This window comes from Pelodiscus sinensis, chromosome 2 (assembly GCF_049634645.1).
Source record: "Pelodiscus sinensis isolate JC-2024 chromosome 2, ASM4963464v1, whole genome shotgun sequence".
In the NCBI taxonomy this organism is placed as follows: Eukaryota; Metazoa; Chordata; order Testudines; family Trionychidae; genus Pelodiscus; species Pelodiscus sinensis.
Window position 1 is genome coordinate 107,338,455 of NC_134712.1, and position 20,714 is coordinate 107,359,168.

Here is a 20,714-nt window from a genome sequence, read left to right on the forward strand (position 1 = left end):
AAGTAGGAATAAGAGATCCTATTTTCCGGAGGATCGCGTCCAGACTGGCGCTTTTCTCCGGCTTATCTACAAGCTGGAAAAAAGTGGCAGCCATGAAAATGCAAATCCCATGGGGGATATTTAAATCCCCTGCGGATTTGCCTATTCCAAAGTGCTACATTAGCATCCCTATTACGGAATAGGGGCCAATGTAGACGTAGCCACACTGTATGTAGGGCATCTCATTAAGAGCAACATGCATGATTTTCAAAACTGGCCATTTATAAAACTTTCTTTCAAAACCTCTCTGATTTGCACTGCCCCACACTATGCTATCCTTGTCACCCTGGTGTTTGGTTGCTCAACATTTCTGGCTAGGCCCCTTCTCTCACCCTCTACCCCCTCCCGCCAACTGTGCCAGATAACTTTCCCCCTTGCTCTTAGAAATATTATTGAGCACACAACAGGCTGCCACCACAAAGGGAATGTTGCGTTCACTGAGGTATAATTAGTCAGTAGACTCCTAAACCTTCCCTTTAAATGCCCCAAAGCACATTCCACCACCATTCTGCACTTGCTCCGCCTGTAATTGAAATACTCCTTACTGCAGTCCAGGTTACCCGTGAATGGTTTCTTGAGCCACAGGAGCAAGGAGTAGGCTGGCTTACCCAGGATCACTATTGGCATTTCCACCTGTCTGATTCTAATTTCTGGTCTGGGAAAAAAATTCCAGCGTGTATCTTTTTGAATGTGTGCGTCATGCACCTTTCCCAACCATCCCATGTTGATGTCAGTGAAACAGCCCTTGTGATCCACCAGCCCCTGCAGCACTACTGAGAAGTACCCCTTGCAGTTTAGGTACTCCTTGGCAAGGTGGTCAGGGGCCAAGATGGGGATCTGCCTATCGCCTCACTGCAGTTAGGGAACCCTAGCACGGCAAAACCCTCTGCTGTGCCATCCACATTTCCCAGAGTCACTACCCTCTGTATCCGAATGATATTGATTGCTTTGGCTACTTGTATAACAACAGTCCACACTGTAGCTTTCCCCACTCCGTATTGATTCCCCCCTGACTGGTAGCTGTCTGGCATTGCAAGCTTTCACAGGGAAATTGCCATGCGATTCTCCACTGTCAGAGCAGGTCTCATTCAGGTGTGTCTGTGCTTCAGGGCAAGGGAAAGCCATTCGCAAAGCTGAATGTTTCACAAAGTTTCTGTGGCTGGGTTTCCCTCATAGTGGGGTTGCCTACTGGTTAGGTCCCAGAATTAGCTGGCACAAAACGGGTGTGGAAGCCCGCCACTGGTGCCCTGGCCTAGAAACTCTAGCTCACTATATGGCTACGTCTAGACTGGCATGATTTTCCGCAAATGTTTTTAACGGAAAAACTTTTTTGTTAAAAGCACTTGCGGAAAATCATGCCAGTCTAGATGTAGCCATATAGTGGGCTAGAGTTTTTCCGTTAAAAGCATTTGCGGAAAAGAGTGTATAGATTGGCACGGACACTTTTCCGCAAAAGCACTTTTTGCGGAAAAGCGTCCATGCCAATCTAGACGCGGTTTTGCGAAAGAAAGCCCCGCCATTTTCGCGATCGGGGCTTTTTTGCACAAAACAATACTGCTTTGTCTACACTGGCCCTCTTGCGCAAAAGCATTTGAGCAAGAGGGCTTTTGCCCCAACGGGAGCAGCATAGCATTTCCGCAAGAACACTGACACTCTTACATGAAAGCCATTGTCGACTGATCCCTTATGCCTTGTGAAAGGAGGTTTACAGGATCAGTCCACAACGGCTTTCCCTGTCGACCGATCTGTGTCTTGACTGCCGTGTTGTGCTGACAATCAGCTGAGCCGGCACAATGCATGGCCATTTTTATTTTAATTAAGTGAGGGATATTTAAATCCCCGCTTCATTGACTATGTCGGTATGTCTAATTTACATGCCTTTGTTGGCAGAGGCATGTAGTCGAGACATACCCTAACTGAGCCAGGCTCCTTCCATTTATCCTCCCTCCAGGCCTAGCATTGGCTACAGGTTAAAGCGGGGTGGGGCTAGCTGGGCCAAAAGGCTTTGTGTAATCCCTGTAATGCCAGGCCCTCCTCACAATGGTCTTCCTCATTCAAAAGTTTTGCAGCCACTGTGAATTGTCCTATCTCTGTAGCACTATGCACCAGCACCACCAGTCTGGATTGCATTCCAGAATGTGATAGGTGCGTGATATGCTGCACTGTCAAACAGGGATAGAGCAGGCATGCTCCCATTGTGCTCCATAAAGAATTAGGACTAAGTATTTGTTCTATGGAAGTTCTCATTAGGGTAACATACCTATGCACGTGCCTATATCTTCTAATGAGATATAAGTGTCACAAGCACAACAGAGCCTGAAAGGATGAGGTCATGCAGCCCTCCTATGTAATTTCCTCTACTGTCTCTGTTGGAATTCTGTGTGTCTATTTGCAAGAGGAGACCCAAGTTCTGTAACATTATACTGTGCAGATGATCAACATTTTTCTCTTAATTTGACCCAAAGTATTACATTACAGGGGAGATGTACAACTAGTCTTATTGTCTGGGGACCCCTGCTATATCTACCATAAGGCTAAAGGTCAAATACAGATATAATAGATTACAGTGGGTCAAACGAGGGACAGAAATTTAAAAAAAAGTTTGAGTTTAATAAAATCACTCTGGTTTTTAAAAAATTTTCTACACATAAAATAAAATACAAATACTCTATTGATTTTCCCTGGCGAGCCCATGTTTCTGATATGTCAGTCACCTCATTTGCATTTTATTGAATCTGGTGAATTATTCTTATTAAGCATTCACTTCTGGCTCCTGCAGAGTCAGTGTTTACTGTGAATGCTTATTACTAATAGCACTGCAATCAGTATTCAGAATTCATAATGGGGAATGAATTAATTGGGTTTATGTGCTTATTTCATTCAGTGTAAAATTGTGAAGGAGAAGTTAGAATGAATGGTGTCAATATGTATACACAATAGCATGCATTTAGCAAAACGATTACCAAAACTCTTTATGGAAAATACACACTGCAAATATTTTGTAAATACTTTTTGATTCCAGAACACTAATCATACTCTAGTGATATTTGGAGTCTTTCTAGTAAAGTCTTTTTAAATAATATACTTTCTTCAGTCTTTAATTTGGCATGTCTTGGACTCTGAACTTGCAAATGTTTAAGCATGCTTAGTGGTGAGCACATGCTTAAGCATCTGCACGGTTGAAGTTTGGCCCCGATCCCACAAAAATTGCATCATAAACTTCTACAGTAAGACAGAAGGGAGGATTATAATAGAAATACTGACTTTTCCCTGTGGCCAGGTACAATAAAACCTTTTGTGACAGATTTGGTCTTTAGGTAACTGTTGCAGGTCCTTCCTAAATGACCAGCATGTGTAACAGAAGGCAGTCTTTCTTTTGTTCATTGCTACTGTATATTTGGGGGTTAGATGTATTTTGGCCAGTTATCCTTGTGAACATGAATGCAGAAATGATTATCCAGTTAAGATTAAATTTAATCAAATATCTCTGGCTTCCACATTGTAAATTACCTGGATGTTTCTTGTTTTGTCCTTGTGTAATCAGATTATTATTTGAAGTTCATTCCACCACAACTGATTTGCCTTATAATGTATTAAATTAGTGTGATGTACAATCTTGTAATGTCTTACAATGCTTTTCCCGCAGTGCTACCCTCGATCATTAAGTCAGTGTTTTGATGTGAAAATGCTACACAAAGTTGCACTTGGATTTGCTGCTAGTTGTATTCAAATAAATAGAGCATCCTATGGTAAAAATGGACAAATCAGACACAGTTTTAGTATGTGTTAGAAATGATGCTATAAGCCTATTTTGTTTCTCATTATAGCTGCAGTTTTCAATAGCTCTTTAAAAAATAAGCCTTGTCCAACACCTGAGCTCTCAGCCCTAGCATTCCTTCTGCAGATGCTGTCAAGTGAGGATTGATTTTTATCATCAATATTCCAATGCAAAATAAAAATCAATGCACAAAATAAATCCTAGGTTGACAGCATTATGTGAGGAATCTCATTCTAGAGATGCTAAAGAGAGATCAGGTGCTGGACTTGAAATTTTCCATTTAAATAGTAATTCAGTATCAGGGCCTGACGGCAATTGGATTGGCTAGAAGATCGGGTACAATGATTAATGAAACAATGCAAAGCAGTAAAGGTATGAAAACCTTCTCTTAACTATGCTTTGAATTTGCGAGGTTCATTCTCGTTATTGGGAGGGAGTGCTGGAGCTGCAGATGCTAAACAGAATGGTTTATGATTTGTATAACTCCTTTGTCTACAGAGCCATAGCCCATCCTTCAATGCACCCTATATTACAGGTTTTTAAACGGCTGTATTTGAAGTATTTGGAATTGGATTACTCAGGGAACTGGTAATGACATAATATGCTTTTTATCCCTAGGTAACAAGATCTCAAGCCAGCAAATGGCCGGCAGGGCAGCTGATGCCAAAGAAAGTGCCTAAACATCAGAGTGAGCAAGGGTCCCGATCTGCTGTGGGGTGGGAGATGAGCTCATGTGGATGTACCTGTGAACTCTGGGTTTTCACTCATCAAGGATAACAGCTGTGAGTGGGGTGTGGTGGAAGAAGAATGGGAGGGGGGGCATGGTAGCTGGATTTAAGCTGAAGCAAAAGTACAATGCCCAACATACTCTGTTGTGGCTCATGGGTTTTTATGAATCCTATGTTTTCCCAACTTAATGCTGGGTGACTTCCCTCCTTTTATCAAAACTTTTGTTTCTACATTCAGACTCTGTACTTGCAGGAGGGGAAGTATTGCCTTTTAGAGGCACCCAGCAGTGGTGTGTAATTGTCCCAGGTTACTGGCTAGGGGCTCGAACCAGTTTTGGGTTGTATTGTTGAAAAGAAACTCCTTGATATCGAACCTGTCCCTTGTTGCTGCCAACTGCCACTGGCTGAAGGGCTACATTTTATTTACTGTAATAGCTTGTTTTATGTTTTGAGTACACAAAGTGTGTAGTAAACTCCAGTGGCCTCCTCTGAAGTGAGGCTAATTGTTTAGCCTCGGATCTCCTTTGGACTCCGTGCTGAGGTTAAAAAAAATGCCATAGCATATAACAGTAAAGGTGCAAAAACCTGGAGCAAAGCTAGTAAAGGGCATATTATTTTCCCCATGACTGAAGATTTCCATATACAGTATATTATTGGAAAATGGTATTTTCTGTGAGAAATTTAGAAAGGAACAACTGTAAAAAATGCTGACGTTTTCCATAGAAAAGAATGCTCATGTACCTTACAGTAACTGAGATGTGTTGTCCTCCTGGATTCCACTCTTGGTGTGTATGCGCCCCAGGAGCACAAGATCAAAATTTTTTGGCCAGTAGAGACAACTGGAGCCACTTCTGTACGCTGGATGACGTACACCTCCCACAGCAGGCATATAGGGCAGAGCAAGTCCTATTAGCCTTAATTTCCTTCACCAGTACAGAATCCAGGTGGTATAGTACCCCATAGTAGTTGAGAATGTTGGAATATAATTTATCGGTTACTGTCATTGTGTGCAGAGTCTTTGTCTAGAGTGGCATTGTGACTGGTCTGATTTCTCTTAGGGGCTGGCCTATAGATTCCCCAGTAACAAACACTGGCTCCTGAACTTTTCAGGGAGTCTAGGACTTCATTGGTTTTTACATTAAATAGGTCACAGCCTTAGAATGGGAGGTTCCTTCTCTGGACCTCCCCCAGTATTCCTCACGACTGAGACCAGGGCTCTATGTACATGGTGAATGAGGTGACCCCTGAGTATGCTGCAGGATCTGACACATCAAACACAGCATGAAGAGAAGAGGAGGTGCATGAACCCTTCCTCCCCTGTGCCCCTATTCAGGAACCAGCCACAGAGTAACTGAGGGCCACAGAATTGGGCATACCAATGGCCCCTTGCATTGTTAGCCTCCCCAGAATGGAGAGATCTAATTGGGGTGCATCCATGGCTCTGCCCCATCTGATCCTGGCTGAGAGTAGAGGAGAGCACTTGGTACTTGCCAGGAATCCCCAGAAGGAATGCTGTCTGGCACTTTTTCCATCAAGCTCCCTCAGCCCTAGGGCAGCCCTCTGTACCTGCCTCTAATGCGACCTACAACTTTCTGTTATTCCAGCTCCATACTACTAAATTAGCGAAAGTGGCTTGGAAACATGAGGCTAGGATAGCTGAACTTATCTCTGTGCCCATTTTGTAATTTTCTCTGTCATCTTTATATCACAAGCTGGGAGAGGTAGAAAAAAGTATAGTGATTGCTGTCCCTTATTTCACTTCACAGCTCTTTGTGGATATTTTTTTTTTTTTTTTTTTTGCTATTTCAAACCTCTGCTGCAAATGGTCTTTGAAGGAGTTTATTATAGCTCTTACAATCAACACTGTACTGAAGTCTTCCTGGAACTACAAAGCATAGGTGCTCGAATTGAAAAAAACATTCAGGCAGTATAATAACTATTTGCTTTGCTTTGTGTGGGGGAGGAAGAGAGGTCCCTACTATTTGCCTCTGAGCTGAGGTTTTTCCTTTTTATTTGCTTTCCAAGGGGCGAGGATGCATGCACTAAATTAACAGGATGTATGCTAAACGTGAATTATTTTTGTTTTAAAAAGCTGCCAGTTGTCTTTGTGCTCAAAGCAGCAGACAGTTCAAATGTTCACATTTCTTGATTAATGGAAAAACTGAACTTTGTTTTCCAAAAATGGGTGTATTTACACGAGTGGTTTGATGATTTTACTTGTAATTGAGAGTTTATTTCCATGGATAAACCAACTTTTTTCCAGAAAGATAAATACAGTAAAACTCCAAAAGTCCGGCATCCAATTGTACGGCACTCCTGATAGTCCGGCATCAAAATAGCAAGAGCCTAGTAAGTGAGCTTTGGCAAAAATGAGTCACAACGCAGCAGCAGTAGCTGCTGAACTGAGCAAAAAGGGTAAAAAAGGATTAAAAAAAATAAAACATTACAGTATAATATATCCAGTATGTACAATAAAAAAGGGTTAAAACACTTTATATACAATATATACTGGATACAATATATATATATATATATAACCAGTTTATAGTACCTCCTGATAGTCTAGCATATTTGATAATCCGGCACCACCTAGGTCCCAAAGGTTCCAGATTATCGGAAGTCTACTGTAGTGGGATTATGTGGCTATTCTTCTAATAAACTGAGAAGTGTCAATCATTAGGTAAAATAAAAGCTAAGTATCACTGTCTTGCTCATGCATACATATAACCACCAGATGCCCTGATATGTCTAAACATTATTAGTCTAGATATGAATTGCCCCATTCATGGACACTTGGATTATTCCCCTCTCTCTGGTCACCCCAGTAAGTTTTGAAATACAATGAGCTTCGCCATGCCCTGAGATCGTATTTAAAATAGTGTACCCAACTACGGTAACTGGGTTAGACATATCAGTCTGTAAGGCATGGATTCTCTAATGGGTATAATGTCTTCAACAGTGTCCCTTAAATATGAGGCAAGGTCAGGCAACAGAGAACATTAAAAGAAAACCAAAATACATACAGTAGTCAGTGACTGGGATTTATTTGATAAATACAATGGATGGAACCACAAGTAGCAAATAACTCTTAAAGTTATGGTGTCCATATAGCCATCGCTAAGAATGTGAGAGCTGACAGAGTGCCAGCCAAAGGTAGCATTGTTGTTAAAGAATCCTGTTAGCATCCGAGTCTTCCTGAATATCCTACTTTTTAGGAGCTGATGTGACCATGTTTCCCTTCATTGCCGCTGAACTTGGGCTCTTTCCATTATTGTCTGTGAGGACATGGATGAAAGTAAGAGCGACTATGGTCTAGTAGAGAAAGGCAAGGCCTATGAATTAAGATATCGGGGTTCAAGCACTTGAAAAGGTTACCTCAGGAGTTGCAGAATCTGTATCACTGGAAATTTTAAGAACAGTTTGAGACAAAGACCTGTCAGGGATGGGATGGGTATACTTGGTTCTGCCTCAGTGGAAGAGATGGATTAAATGACCTCTTGAGGCTCCTTCTGGTTCTAACTTCCTGTGACTCAGTTATTCTAACCCTGATTTGCTATGTGGCCCATAACAAAGTCATTGAGGTCTCCAGCAAAGAAAGCACTTAAGTACATGCTTAACTTAGAGCACATGAGTAGTCGTATTGAAGTCACTACGGGACTGAACATGTGCTAGCTATAGTCTTTTTCTGGACTGGAGCCTGAGTGCTCAGCTCCTTGCAGGACTAAGCACTTAACCGCTCCGTGCCTCAGTTTCTCCATCTGTAAATCATTTCACAGGAGCATTGTGAGGTTAAATTCATGAACAATTGTGATGTGCTTTGAGACAGTAGCAATATAGGTCTGCAGTGTATTCTTATTATTTATTAATAAGGATCAGTTCCTGCCTGGGGTCTTTTCATTGGCTCACTTAGGTTGTATGTACCCCAGAAGACAAGAAAGCGATGAAAAACATAAATGACTAAGGGAATTCATTATAATTTCTTCTTTTGGTATATGGCTCTCATTCAGCAGTCGTGTATATTTCTTTGATCTATGCAATAGAAATACAAGACCAAATTCTGCATGCATTGAAGTGAATGGGGATGTTTTGTTCATTGACTTTGGGAGGTGCAGAAATGGGCTCAAACTTCTTTTTTAAAGAAGATGCTAACCTATATTTAAAAACCCGAGCTTTATTCAAACTTGTAAATCACTTTACTTTAACTTCTGCATAAAATAGATTAGAGTTAATGAAGGCTGATCCCCTTATGGATTAGTCTGAGAAACATAATTACACATTAACAGAGCAGCATGCATAGTAACAGAGTTGCTATTAAGGACAATTGGTATAGGAAGGTTCTGGAAACAGTGGCAGTTTTTATAAAAGCATTAGAAAACCTATACTTTTGAGCTTCTCTTCCCTGAGAAATTTTCCTGAGAAAGGCCTCTAAATGTAAATAGCCAATATTGCATTGAAATGTGTTTTCTAAGCTTAGATTAGCAGTTATATATATTCAGAAAAACAAAGCTTAAGGAAAATGACCGGACTAAAGTGAATGTCAGTCTAGTCTAAATCATGACTTGTAATAGAAAAAGAGCAGCCAAAGTTGTGATCTGACTGGTGCTTTTTAGAAATACTCTTTAATTGTGTTGGGTTTCTGACCAGGTTCAAAAGGGGAATTGAAGAACATCTTGCTTTCATCTTCCTAAATATTTTAGTAACTTTCAATAAGCTTTCAATTGTTTCAAAAGCTTATGCCATCTATAAGGCCCTCTTCTTCCAACTGCTGTTCATAGCAAATGTCCCATTGGCTTCATTTGAAGAAGAATCAAATACTAAAAGGGGATAATGTGTTATAATGTAAACTGCAAATACCAATGGTAAAAATTAAAACTATATAAAAGAAAATACAGTTGAAAAATTCAAACTTTGTCAATGTGATGATTATAGTTAAACATCCTTTTTTAGTGGCTAGGCTAAAACCCAAATACACCAAGATTTACATGAGCTACTCGCTATTCAAAGGTCAGAATTCACACCAACTTCTAATGCTAATGAATTGTTCTCTGCAATTATTTTCCACACCTGCAACCAGTTCTGGCTCCTACCACTCCATATTTGAACTGGCTAGCCTTCACGTGATATAGAAATCCCTTGACATTTCACATGCTTTTCACAGCTATATGACAATTCATTTCTGCTTGATTCCTTAGGGTTGTTTGGGGGCTTTAATTAGTAAGATTCCCTACTGGTGTAGTGCTTTCTTTTTCTTTTCAAAATGATTATGAGCAGGGAAAGTGAAAAGTGGCTGGCTTACACAATGCATCTGATTGCCTACAGCTCACTCATCTGGAACTTTCCGGTGGAGGGGTCAATTTCCAAACAAACTTGGGGAAACAGAGACGAGGCAGGGACTCCAATTATCTGATGATGGAAAGCAGTGTGTGTAAAGCCCAGTATATATACAGCCCCTTTGTACAGCAACCTCCCATACTTCCCCCGAAATATTCTGGACCAAATTCTGATCTCATTTACGAAGTGAAGATTTATACTATCTTCAGTGAAATTTACTCCAGATTTATGTTGGCATAACTAAAATCAGAATCTGGCCTATTGATGTATTTATCAAATGTGCTCAGGCTACAGATAGAAAGATTTTTTTTCTCACTGCCAGGTCTGCAAATTCAAACAGTGTTCTGGGGATAAAGCTGAGTTCTTTACTTCCCATGCATCATCAACTGCTGTAAAGATTTGGCAGGCCAGTATTTTATGTCAATGACAGCTATGCAATTCCAGTGGGTTGGAACATAAGGAACATAATAACCAGTTCTTATTAAACGACCTGGGCATCATTTTAGGCAGCTCAATGAACAACTACTGCTGAATGTGCAACTATTGTCACAAAGCAAACAAAATATTGTTTTCCATAAGGAATAGGATGGCAGCTGATATGAAAAAAAAACACTTTACAATGATAAGAGATAGATATTCATGTGATATCCAGGGGTCACTTCTTCCAACACAGATGTACAGTTGCTTCATCAGATGGAGCTCAGTCACTATAGAACAGGGCTCCACAGATAGCTGTTTGGATTAAAGAGCCAAGTAACACTTCAGGGTGAATATAGCAGAACATAATTATATAAACTGGAATTTGTATGCCTCCTAACCCCATATTGTGACATTGGGTCAATACCAATTCAAAGGAAAGAGTGCTTACCTATGGGATAACCAATACCATATTCAGCAGCACCTACTGTAAGTTAGGCATTTGCTGGAGGTGTCCATATAGCCATCGCTAAGAATGTGAGAGCTGACAGAGAGCCAGCCAAAGGTAGCATTGTTGTAGACAGGCCACTTGCCATTTGTAAAGATTGTCTTCCTATTTTTTCCCATACTGTTTGCCCATACTAGAAATTCCTCCACACAGTTTGCCATAAGCAGAGCTAACAGTGAGATGCTCTTTGGTTCTTTGGGAGCCTCACTTTGCCTATTACAGATCTCCTGCACTTTCAGTCCCCGCAAGCCGTCTGTCAGCAGTTGTTTGGGAGGGCTTTTTAAAGAAAGCCTCTTTTTAGAAAACAGTAGTGTAATTTTACCTCTTGACTGCTGACAAATGACAGTCGTAGATATACATGGCAGCATTTTGTGCTGTTGAACTTAGCAGGTATGGCCCTGCATGTCATTGATTTTCTATCTATAGTACAGTCAAGGAATTACAAAACAGGACCTGTAGTGAAGGACCTAACCATATGAAATGATTTATGCCAGTCTGTTGCTTCAGAGAACTTGGCTAAATTGGGTGAGCAACACAGATTTCTCTCTTTGGGTACGTCTACACTACATGGCTCCGTCGACGGAGCCATGTAGATTTGTTTATTGGGCAAAGGGAAATGAAGCGGCGATTTAAATAATCGCCGCTTCATTTAAATTCACATGGCTGCCGCACTGAGCCGACAAACAGCTGATCAGCTGTTTGTCGGCTCAGCGCGCTAGTCTGGACGCTCCCCTGCCAACATCAAAGCCCTTTGTCGGCAGCCCCAGTAAACCTCATCCCACGAGAAATAACGAGGCTGCCGACAAAGGGCTTTGATGTCGGCAGGGGAACGTCCAGACTAGCGCGCTGAGCGGACAAACAGCTGATCAGCTGTTTGTCGGCTCAGCATGGCAGCCATGTAAATTTAAATGAAGTGGCAATTATTTAACTCACCACTTCATTTCCCTTTGCCTACAACCCTTATCTACATGGCTCCGTCGATGGAGCCATGTAGTCTAGAAATAGCCTTTATGTGTCCCACACTCATATGTTTGTGATCGTGTTGATCAGCATTAATTCAGAGAGTCCGCATAATGGGATTGTTTTCCATGTCTATGATTGATCATGTGAGCTCACCATATTTCCCTATGCTGAATATGGGACAGCTGGTAAAATGACTTGTATTCAAGCGAGTTCATCAGCAATCAATACTATGCCATATAAATATTCAAATTAAAATCACATTGACTGAGTCCCCATTATAAAGAACTACTGCCCAGCTGGATTCTTTTATTGACCTTCTTTAATGTTTAAGGTGTTAGGCTTCACACGGGGAGGTTTCACACACACATTCCTATACACCTCTCTCAAACAGAGAGTAGGGGGAAGTGACCAATTGACCCAACCCTCCGTGCCTATCCTTCTCTTCCTTCCATGCTTGGCTGGGCCCCCAGGATGGACCCACCTCTCCTGTTACCTGCTGCCACATCTTCCTGAGGCAATGTAGGCAGAGGACATGCAGTGTCACATTCTCCCACTCCCAGATTTCTGCCAGGGGTTCATGCCAGAGTATGGCCAGCAGCAGCTTTTCGGCACTGTGCAAGTGCTCAGGAATGGGAGTTGCTTCCAGCCATGGGGAGGAGGAAGGGAGGATGACCTGGCCCATGTCTTTGCAGAGCTCATCTCTTCTTTCTCTTCCCCTTCACCTTCCCCCTTCCAGTGGCTGGAAACAGCTTGTCCTTCCTGCCCACACAGTGTTGAAAGGCAACTAACACCCCCAGGCTTTTATTGGCCACTGACATAACCCAGCCACCTCCTCCCCACTGCTACTCCCATTACATCACAGTGCAGGCAGGCAGGGCTTAAGCCCTAAGGATGCAATGTGCAACAGGGCCCAGGGCATCAGAGAGGAGGCTCATCACGGGAGTGTGCCTAAGGAATGGAGCAGCCCTGGGTTCCCTGGGGGCAGGACCCAGAGTGGGGCATGGAGATAAGAGGGTGCTAAGCCCCTGCTGTGGAGCCTGCATCTGCAGGGCTCTGCTCCTCCTGGCTAGCAGTGTGGACTTTCTCAGGGCACCGGCCCCGCCAGAGGCACTGGGGGAAGAAAGGAGCCTCCTGACTGCTCTGTCCAGGGTCTGGCTCTCTGCGCAGTGCTGGGAGTGGGACGTGCCACACCAGTGGGGATATGGAGGAACAGTGAGCCTGGAGGGGCTGAAGACTTTGCCATTAACCTTGCACACCTACCCCATCATCAGCTACTGGATCCCCCCCATTCACCACTGATGGGCGGGCAGCTGGGGAGCAGGAATCCTGCTAGTAGCAGGCCCCACCAGAACCTATGGAGGGGTGGAGGAGTGGGGAAGACAGAAAATACAGGACAATTTGCCATTTTAAAGAAAGTCTGGACACCTGCAGGAAGGCCAAAATACAGACTGTCCCTTTAAAATTAGGGCATCTGGTCACCCTACGAGAGCATGTCAGTTGTGGGGGGAGGGGGCATCAATTCCCTTCTCCCACCAGGCATAATTAGCAAGGAGAAGTAAGAAAACTGGGACCGGGAGTTAATCAATCATGTCTCTAGCACTGAAAGGTAATCAATTACCTAAAAGCCTCTGAAAAATCAGGCAGATTTATGTCCAGATTCTTTCAAGCTGACACCTACCATGCCACTTGACTGACAGCTGGAAGTCCCTCTCCGTTTGACACAGCCAGAAGTATAGGACTTAGAGCCAGGTCTGTTCTGGAAAGCTGTCTCTTACCCCTCGTTAAACACTCCTGGCTGTGTCTAGACTGGCCAGTTTTTCCGGAAAATTAGCCGCTTTTCCAGAAAAACTTGCCAGCTGTCTACACTGGCCGCTTGAATTTCCGCAAAAGCACTGACTTCCTACTGTAAGAAATCAGTGCTTTTTGCGGAAATACTATGCTGCTCCCGTTCGGGCAAAAGTCCCTTTTGCGCAAAACTTTTGCACAAAAGGGCCAGTGTAGACAGCTGAGATTCATTTTCCGCAAAAAAGCCCCGATCGTGAAAATGGCGATTGGGGCTTTTTTGTGGAAAAGTGCATCTAGATTGGCACGGACGCCTTTCTGCAAAAAGTGCTTTTGCGGAAAAGCGTCCGTGCCAATCTAGATGCTCTTTTCCGAAAATGCTTTTAACGGAAAACTTTTCCATTAAAAGCATTTCCGGAAAACCATGCCAATCTAGACGTAGCCTCCTGGGTATTGCGGCCCAGCAGCATTCAGGCATTAGAACGCTGAAAAAATGCCCAGAATGATTGTTTTGTCTGTTTTAGGATTCATGGAGAAAGCTGTGACTTCTTGTGTTCTGTACCTTTTAAAATTCCTTCTGCAAAGTACAAGAAGCTGCTCTGTCGTTTGGCTAATCTGAGCCCTGTGGTGTATGGAGGACAGTGTGGGAAACAGAGGGAGGTGCTTTTTCCTGTCCATGTTCCAGGTCCCCCAGCAGGGAGGGGCAAAAGACGTAGCTGCCCTGGGACATGGCAATTCAAAGGGGTCCAAGGCTCCTGGCTGCCACTACTGCTACTATGGCAGTGGCATCGTCCACAGCCCTGGGCCCCTTTACATTGCCACTGAAGACCAAGCTCTGCACACTGCACAGCTCTGAGGGCTGGAGGGAGGGGTTTTTATCAGTACTGTAGCCCAGGTGATGCTGAGGGCTGGAGCCTGGGTCTGCTCTGTCCCTGCCCCTTCTGCCTGAGGCCCTGCCCCTTCCGAGGGCTCAAAGATCCCCCCCTCCCTCGCCCCCCCACACTTTGCAGCAGAGTCCGTTTGAAAAGAGCCAGTTTAAAGCAAGGTGGGATGAATTGTGCCTCTCTGGTTTAGGGAGTAGCCTGGTTGGAGGTTCTTGAATCATCAGAAATTAGGCAGGGTTATGTTGCAACAGTCTCGGAAGTGTACTTTGTGCTTTTATCTAATTTCTGTTTGCATCCCGGGATCCAGAACAGTCATTAAAGGACATTGTTTCCGGGCAGAGCATAAAGCTTGAGTGATGGCTGCTACCATATGTGCCAGGGATTGAACCATGGACTTCAGAGTATAAGCATCTCCTGCGGAAGCTAAAGAGGTGGGCTCTGTAGCAATGGTCTGCTCTGTAATGGGGGGGTGTTACGGGGTCCGTGAGCCCACCCCGTCCTGGGCAGTCACACTCCCGCGGTTGCCGTCCCGGAAGGTCCCAGTCTCGGTGCCGCGGCGCCGGGTCGGCCCTCCCGGTGGTTGCCCCGAGGATCCCGCGAGCGAGGAGGTGAGGGGGGTCCGGGCCCTCCCTCTCTCCAGACCCCAGCCCAGGGCCCTAAGGCGGGGGAGATGCTCTTCTCTCCCCCGACCTGGCTGATGGGGCACAGAGCCGCAACGCATCAACCCTCGGGCTCCAGTACACCCGCCCTGGGCTGCTTCCTCACGCCCTCGCTCGTCCGCTCACCAGCTGGCTGGTCTCGCCGCCTCCTCGGTGTCTCTCAGTCTCTGCCTCCAGCGTCCTCCTTCTCCTCCTCCCCCTGCTTCTGCCTCTCCTGACTTTATACCTGGGGAAGGTGCCGCCCCGCCCCTCCAGAGCACTCACACCTGTGCTCATCCACGGCTCCAGCTTCTCCTCCCCAGCTGTTTCCCCTCACCCCCAGCGTTCTCTCCCTCTCCTGCAGCTGTGGGGCATAGGGCCGGCTGGGGCGCCCGCGGGGCTGCCCGCCCCGAGGCTGGTGGGGTGCCGTCCCTGCCCGGTTGTCCCCACTAACCTTGCCGGGGGGGGGTTCTTCCCCCGCGCTGTCTCGGGCTGCGTCCCTGGAGCCGCCAGCCTGGCGGCATGTCCCGGCTGCCCTGCTGCCTGCGTCCCCGGCGGCAGCAGGTCCAGCCGTGGCGTCTCTTCCTGCCCCGCTGGGGGGGCCCTCCTCGGTGCGGGGTTGCCTCACCCCGTCACCGCCCTCCCCTGTGTTGCTCGGGGTCCCGCCCGCTCGCCCGCCTGCTGAGCGGCGCGTCCCGGTTACCCCACCGGACGCGTCCTCGGCGGCGGCGAGACAAGCCGCGCCGCTTTCCCCTGCCTCGCTGGGGGGGGCCCTTCTAGTGCGGGGTTGCCTCACCCCGTCACACACCTCCCCCCTTAAGTCGAGCTCTGGGGGTCCTTTCGTCCCCTCAGCCTCCTTTATACTTCGCGATAGGAAGTCCGCGTTCTGGTGCGCCGCCCCCGGGCGGTGTACCACTTGGAAACAGTATGGTTGGAGAGCTAAATACCACCGCATTATTCGTGCATTAGTCTCTTTCATCGACTGGATCCACTTCAACGGTGCGTGGTCTGTGATCAACAGGAACCGGTCCCCTAGAAGGTAATAACGTAAAGCCTCAATGGCCCATTTAACTGCCAGGGCCTCTTTCTCAATAGTCGCATAGTTCTTTTCCCGATCGAACAGTTTGCGACTCAGGTATAGTATGGGATGCTCCCCCCCTTCGACTTCCTGCGCTAACACTGCCCCGAGCCCCACCTCTGAGGCGTCCGTCTGCAGGATGAATGGTCTTGAAAAGTCGGGTTGTCGTAATATAGGGGCGGACACCAGGCGTCGTTTGATAGTGTCAAATGCCTGCCTGCCCCTTTCGGTCCATCTTACTTTTTGGGGTTGGTTGTTCCGCGTCATGTCTGTCAACGGGGCCGCTAGGGTGGCGAAGTCGGCTATAAATCGTCTGTAGTACCCCGCTAACCCCAGGAACTGACGTATCTGTCTCTTGGTTGTGGGTAAAGGCCAATCCCGTACCGCACTCACCTTGTCGACTAAGGGCTTCAGGCGCCCTCCCCCCACGGTGTAGCCTAGATATGACACTTCCCGGCGTCCGAATTTGCATTTCTTTGGGTTTGCTGTTAAACCCGCCTCCGCTAAGGTTTTGAGGATGGCCTGCACATGTTTCAGGTGTTGCTCCCAGGTTGTGCTAAATATGACGATGTCGTCAATATACGCGATGGCGAAGGCCTGGTGCTGCCGCAGTATTCGGTCCATGAGCCGTTGGAATGTTGCCGCGGCGCCATGGAGCCCGAATGGCATCGTCACAAATTGGTACAGCCCAAAGGGAGTGGCAAAGGCGGTCTTTTCCCTGGCTCCGGGGGTCAGAGGAATTTGCCAGTAGCCTTTCGTGAGGTCAATCGTGGAGAGGTACTGGGCTTCTCCAATACGCTCGAGCAACTCCTCCACCCGGGGCATGGGGTAGGCGTCGAAGCGTGAGATCGCATTCACCCCCCGGAAGTCTATACAGAACCGTAATGTCTTGTCTGCCTTTGGAACCAGCACTATCGGGCTCCGCCAGTCACTATGCGATTCTTCTACCACCCCCCACTGTAACATCAGCTGTAACTCCTGTTTCACGGGCTCCCATAACTTCCGTGGTAATGGCCTGAGCGGGTTGCGGACTCTCTTCCCGGGCTCCGTGTCTATCTCATGGGCGGCGAGGGTCGTCTTACCTGGATGGCTTGTTAGTACGTGTGGAAACGTCTGTAGCAGCTGTTCCATCTCTTTCCTCTGCGCGGGTGCCAGTTCTCCCTCTATCCAGGGTTTTTCCTCTGGCTCACACCAAGGGCTGAGGTCTAACTTGAGGGGCCGCGGATCCACCAATAGTGCTTCTCGGGGCTTCCACCTCTTTAAGAGGTTTACATGGTATATTTGGGTGTCCTTCCTTTTCCCTTGTAACCTCAGTTCATAGTCCACCTTCCCAACCCTCCGGAGAACCTCAAATGGGCCCTGCCACCTCGCCATCAGCTTGGAATCTCGGTCTGGCAATAGCAACAGGACCCGATCTCCTGGTGCGAATTCCCTCAAACGGGCCCCCTGGTTGTAGCGTCTTTCCTGGCGCTCCTGAGCCCTTTCTAGATTGCTTTTCGCTAACTCCCCCAGTGCTCTCAACCTTTCCCGGAGTTGCAGCACATAGTGGACTGTCCCCCGGGCCCTCGACTCTTGCTCCTCCCAGTTCTCTTTCACCAGGTCTAATATTCCCCGCGGTTGCCGCCCGTACAACAATTCAAATGGGGAGTACCCCGAGGAGGCCTGGGGCACTTCCCTGACAGCAAACAACAGGGCCGGCAACATCTTATCCCATTCCCGGGGGTCGTCATGTATAAACCGTCTTATCATTGCTTTCAGCGTCTTGTTAAATCGTTCTACTAGGCCATCCGTTTGGGGGTGGTACACGGAGGTGCGTAAGGTTTTAATCCGCAGCATCCGACAGAGTTCGCTCATTACCCGGGATGTGACATTTGGGCCCTGATCCGTTAACACCTCCCGAGGGAGCCCTACCCTCGCGAAGATTTTTACCAGCTCTCCCGCGATCACGGACGCCGTGGTGGACCGCAATGGGACGGCCTCGGGATACCGAGTTGCGTAGTCTATTAAAACCAATATAAATTGGTGCCCCCGTCCTGACTTCTCGACCGGCCCTACCAGGTCGAAAGCCACCCGCTCGAAAGGGACACCCACCACCGGGAGCGGGATGAGCGGGGCCCTCGGGATCCCTGCTGGGGCCGTCAGCTGGCACTGTGGGCAGGAGTCACAAAAGTCCCGGACAGCCCGATATACCCCTGGCCAGAAGAACCTTTGCAGCACGCGCTGTTGGGTCTTCTCCCGCCCCAGGTGCCCGGCCCAGGGGTGGGCGTGCGCCAATTCCAAGACCCGCCACCTATACCTGGTGGGGACTAATAGCTGGCGGACCGTCTCACGCCCCTCCCTCTCCTGGGTCACCCGGTATAATCGATCCCCGCGTACCTCAAATCGGGGATTCTGGCCATAGGTCTCCTGAGGCCCGTCTCCTTCACCCGGGGCCGTAGCTTGGTCCCAGGCTCGCTGAAGCGAGGGGTCTTCCCGCTGAAGCTGGATGAAGTCCCCCTCGTCTACCTCCAGATTAGACAGCTGGGTATCCTCTCCGGTACCGGCCGGCGTAGCCCCTCCCGTAGGGTGCCCGCTAGTCGGGGCCTGGGCTTCTTCCCCCTGCGCCACCTCCGGCACCCTTTCCCCGGGGTCATCCTCGGGTGATGTCATGGCCTGCCCCCATTGTCGGAGCAAGGGGCCCAGGCCCGGCCAGTCGTATCCCAGCAGGGCGGGGTACGCCAGGTTTGGGGCTAACGCCACTCGCCACGTCTCTGTATGCCGTCCGTCCTCTATCTGGACCCAAGCCGTCGGATAAGGGCGGACGTCCCCGTGGACACACTGCATCCAGATGGGCCCTCCCGTAGCTGCTCCCCCTTCGACCAGGTCTGCCCGTACCATCGTCTGTCCGCAGCCGGAGTCCACCAGTGCCTCCACAATACGTCCCCCCACTTTTACCCTGGCCATCACCTTACTCGGCAGGGGTTTCGCCTTCTGGGCCTCCGAGGTCACCACCCTTCCGAAAGTACAGTCCATTACAGGGCACTCCCGGCGGAAGTGGCCCTCCTGCCCGCACTGGAAACAGACCAGCTTATTAGGTGGCCCCACCTTCCGTCCGTTGTCTCCCTCGGGGGCGGGCCCCCTCTTCTCCGCCCTGGGTTCTTCTGCTGGGTTCCGCCATACGGGTGCTAACTTCCGTCCCCAGGCTGGCCCCGGTTCCGCCGACTGCCTTCGCTCTCCCCTCCCGGCGGGGCCCTTACTTGCAATTGACGCTCTCCCGGGCGGACCACTCACCGGATTCTTCCCGCGCTCCTCCGTTCCTTCTGCGGCCACAAAATCCTCCATCAACGTCACTGCTTCAACTAACGTGGAGGGCCGGTGACGCCGAACCCACCTCTGTCCTTCCCCCGGGAGCACCTGTATAAACTGTTCCAAAATGACGAGCTCCGCCACCTGCATTCCCGTCTTGGGCTCGGGTTCCAGCCACCGCATCCCGGACTCTTTCAGGCGATGGGCCACTGCGCGGGGCCGGTCTCCTGGCCGGTATCGTTCTTGCCGGAACCGCTGGCGGTACGTTTCGGGGGTTATCCCTACCTGGTCTAATATGGCCTCCTTCACTTTATAGTAGTGGAGCGCCTCCCTCGCGGGCAACCCCCGATATGCCATCTGGGCCGGTCCGGACAAGTAGGGAGCTACTATAGTCGCCCAGTGTTCTTCCGGCCACTCGCTCAAAGGTTACGAGGAAGGCCTCCACGTCATCCGCTGGGCCTAACTTAGCTAAACGAACGGGCGGCTGGACCCCTCCCGCTGTGTCTTCTTCCCCTGGCCAGGGGGCTTCCCCTCTCCCTCGGCGGGCCCCTACCGCCTGTTGGTGTTCCGTGAGCTCTCTAACCAGTTGCCGTTGTTGCTCTTGAAACTGCGCCGCCAGCTGTTGCACGATCTGCGTCTGTTGGTGCTGCTGCTGCCGCTGGTTTTCCATCACCCACTCCAACACCTTTGCCGGCTCCATCTGGGCGGCCCCCTTAGAGAGAAGACCACAAACCTCCACCCTTATCCGTGCCCAAGAGCCACCCCTGCTCCGCTAGCGCCCCCCTTCCGTTCGGGGGCCCGGTGCCCACATTCTCCACCACGTGTTACGGGGTCCGTGAGCCCACCCCGTCCTGGGCAGTCACACTCCCGCGGTTGCCGTCCCGGAAGGTCCCAGTCTCGGTGCCGCGGCGCCGGGTCGGCCCTCCCGGTGGTTGCCCCGAGGATCCCGCGAGCGAGGAGGTGAGGGGGGTCCGGGCCCTCCCTCTCTCCAGACCCCAGCCCAGGGCCCTAAGGCGGGGGAGATGTTCTTCTCTCCCCCGACCTGGCTGATGGGGCACAGAGCCGCAACGCATCAACCCTCGGGCTCCAGTACACCCGCCCTGGGCTGCTTCCTCACGCCCTCGCTCGTCCGCTCACCAGCTGGCTGGTCTCGCCGCCTCCTCGGTGTCTCTCAGTCTCTGCCTCCAGCGTCCTCCTTCTCCTCCTCCCCCTGCTTCTGCCTCTCCTGACTTTATACCTGGGGAAGGTGCCGCCCCGCCCCTCCAGAGCACTCACACCTGTGC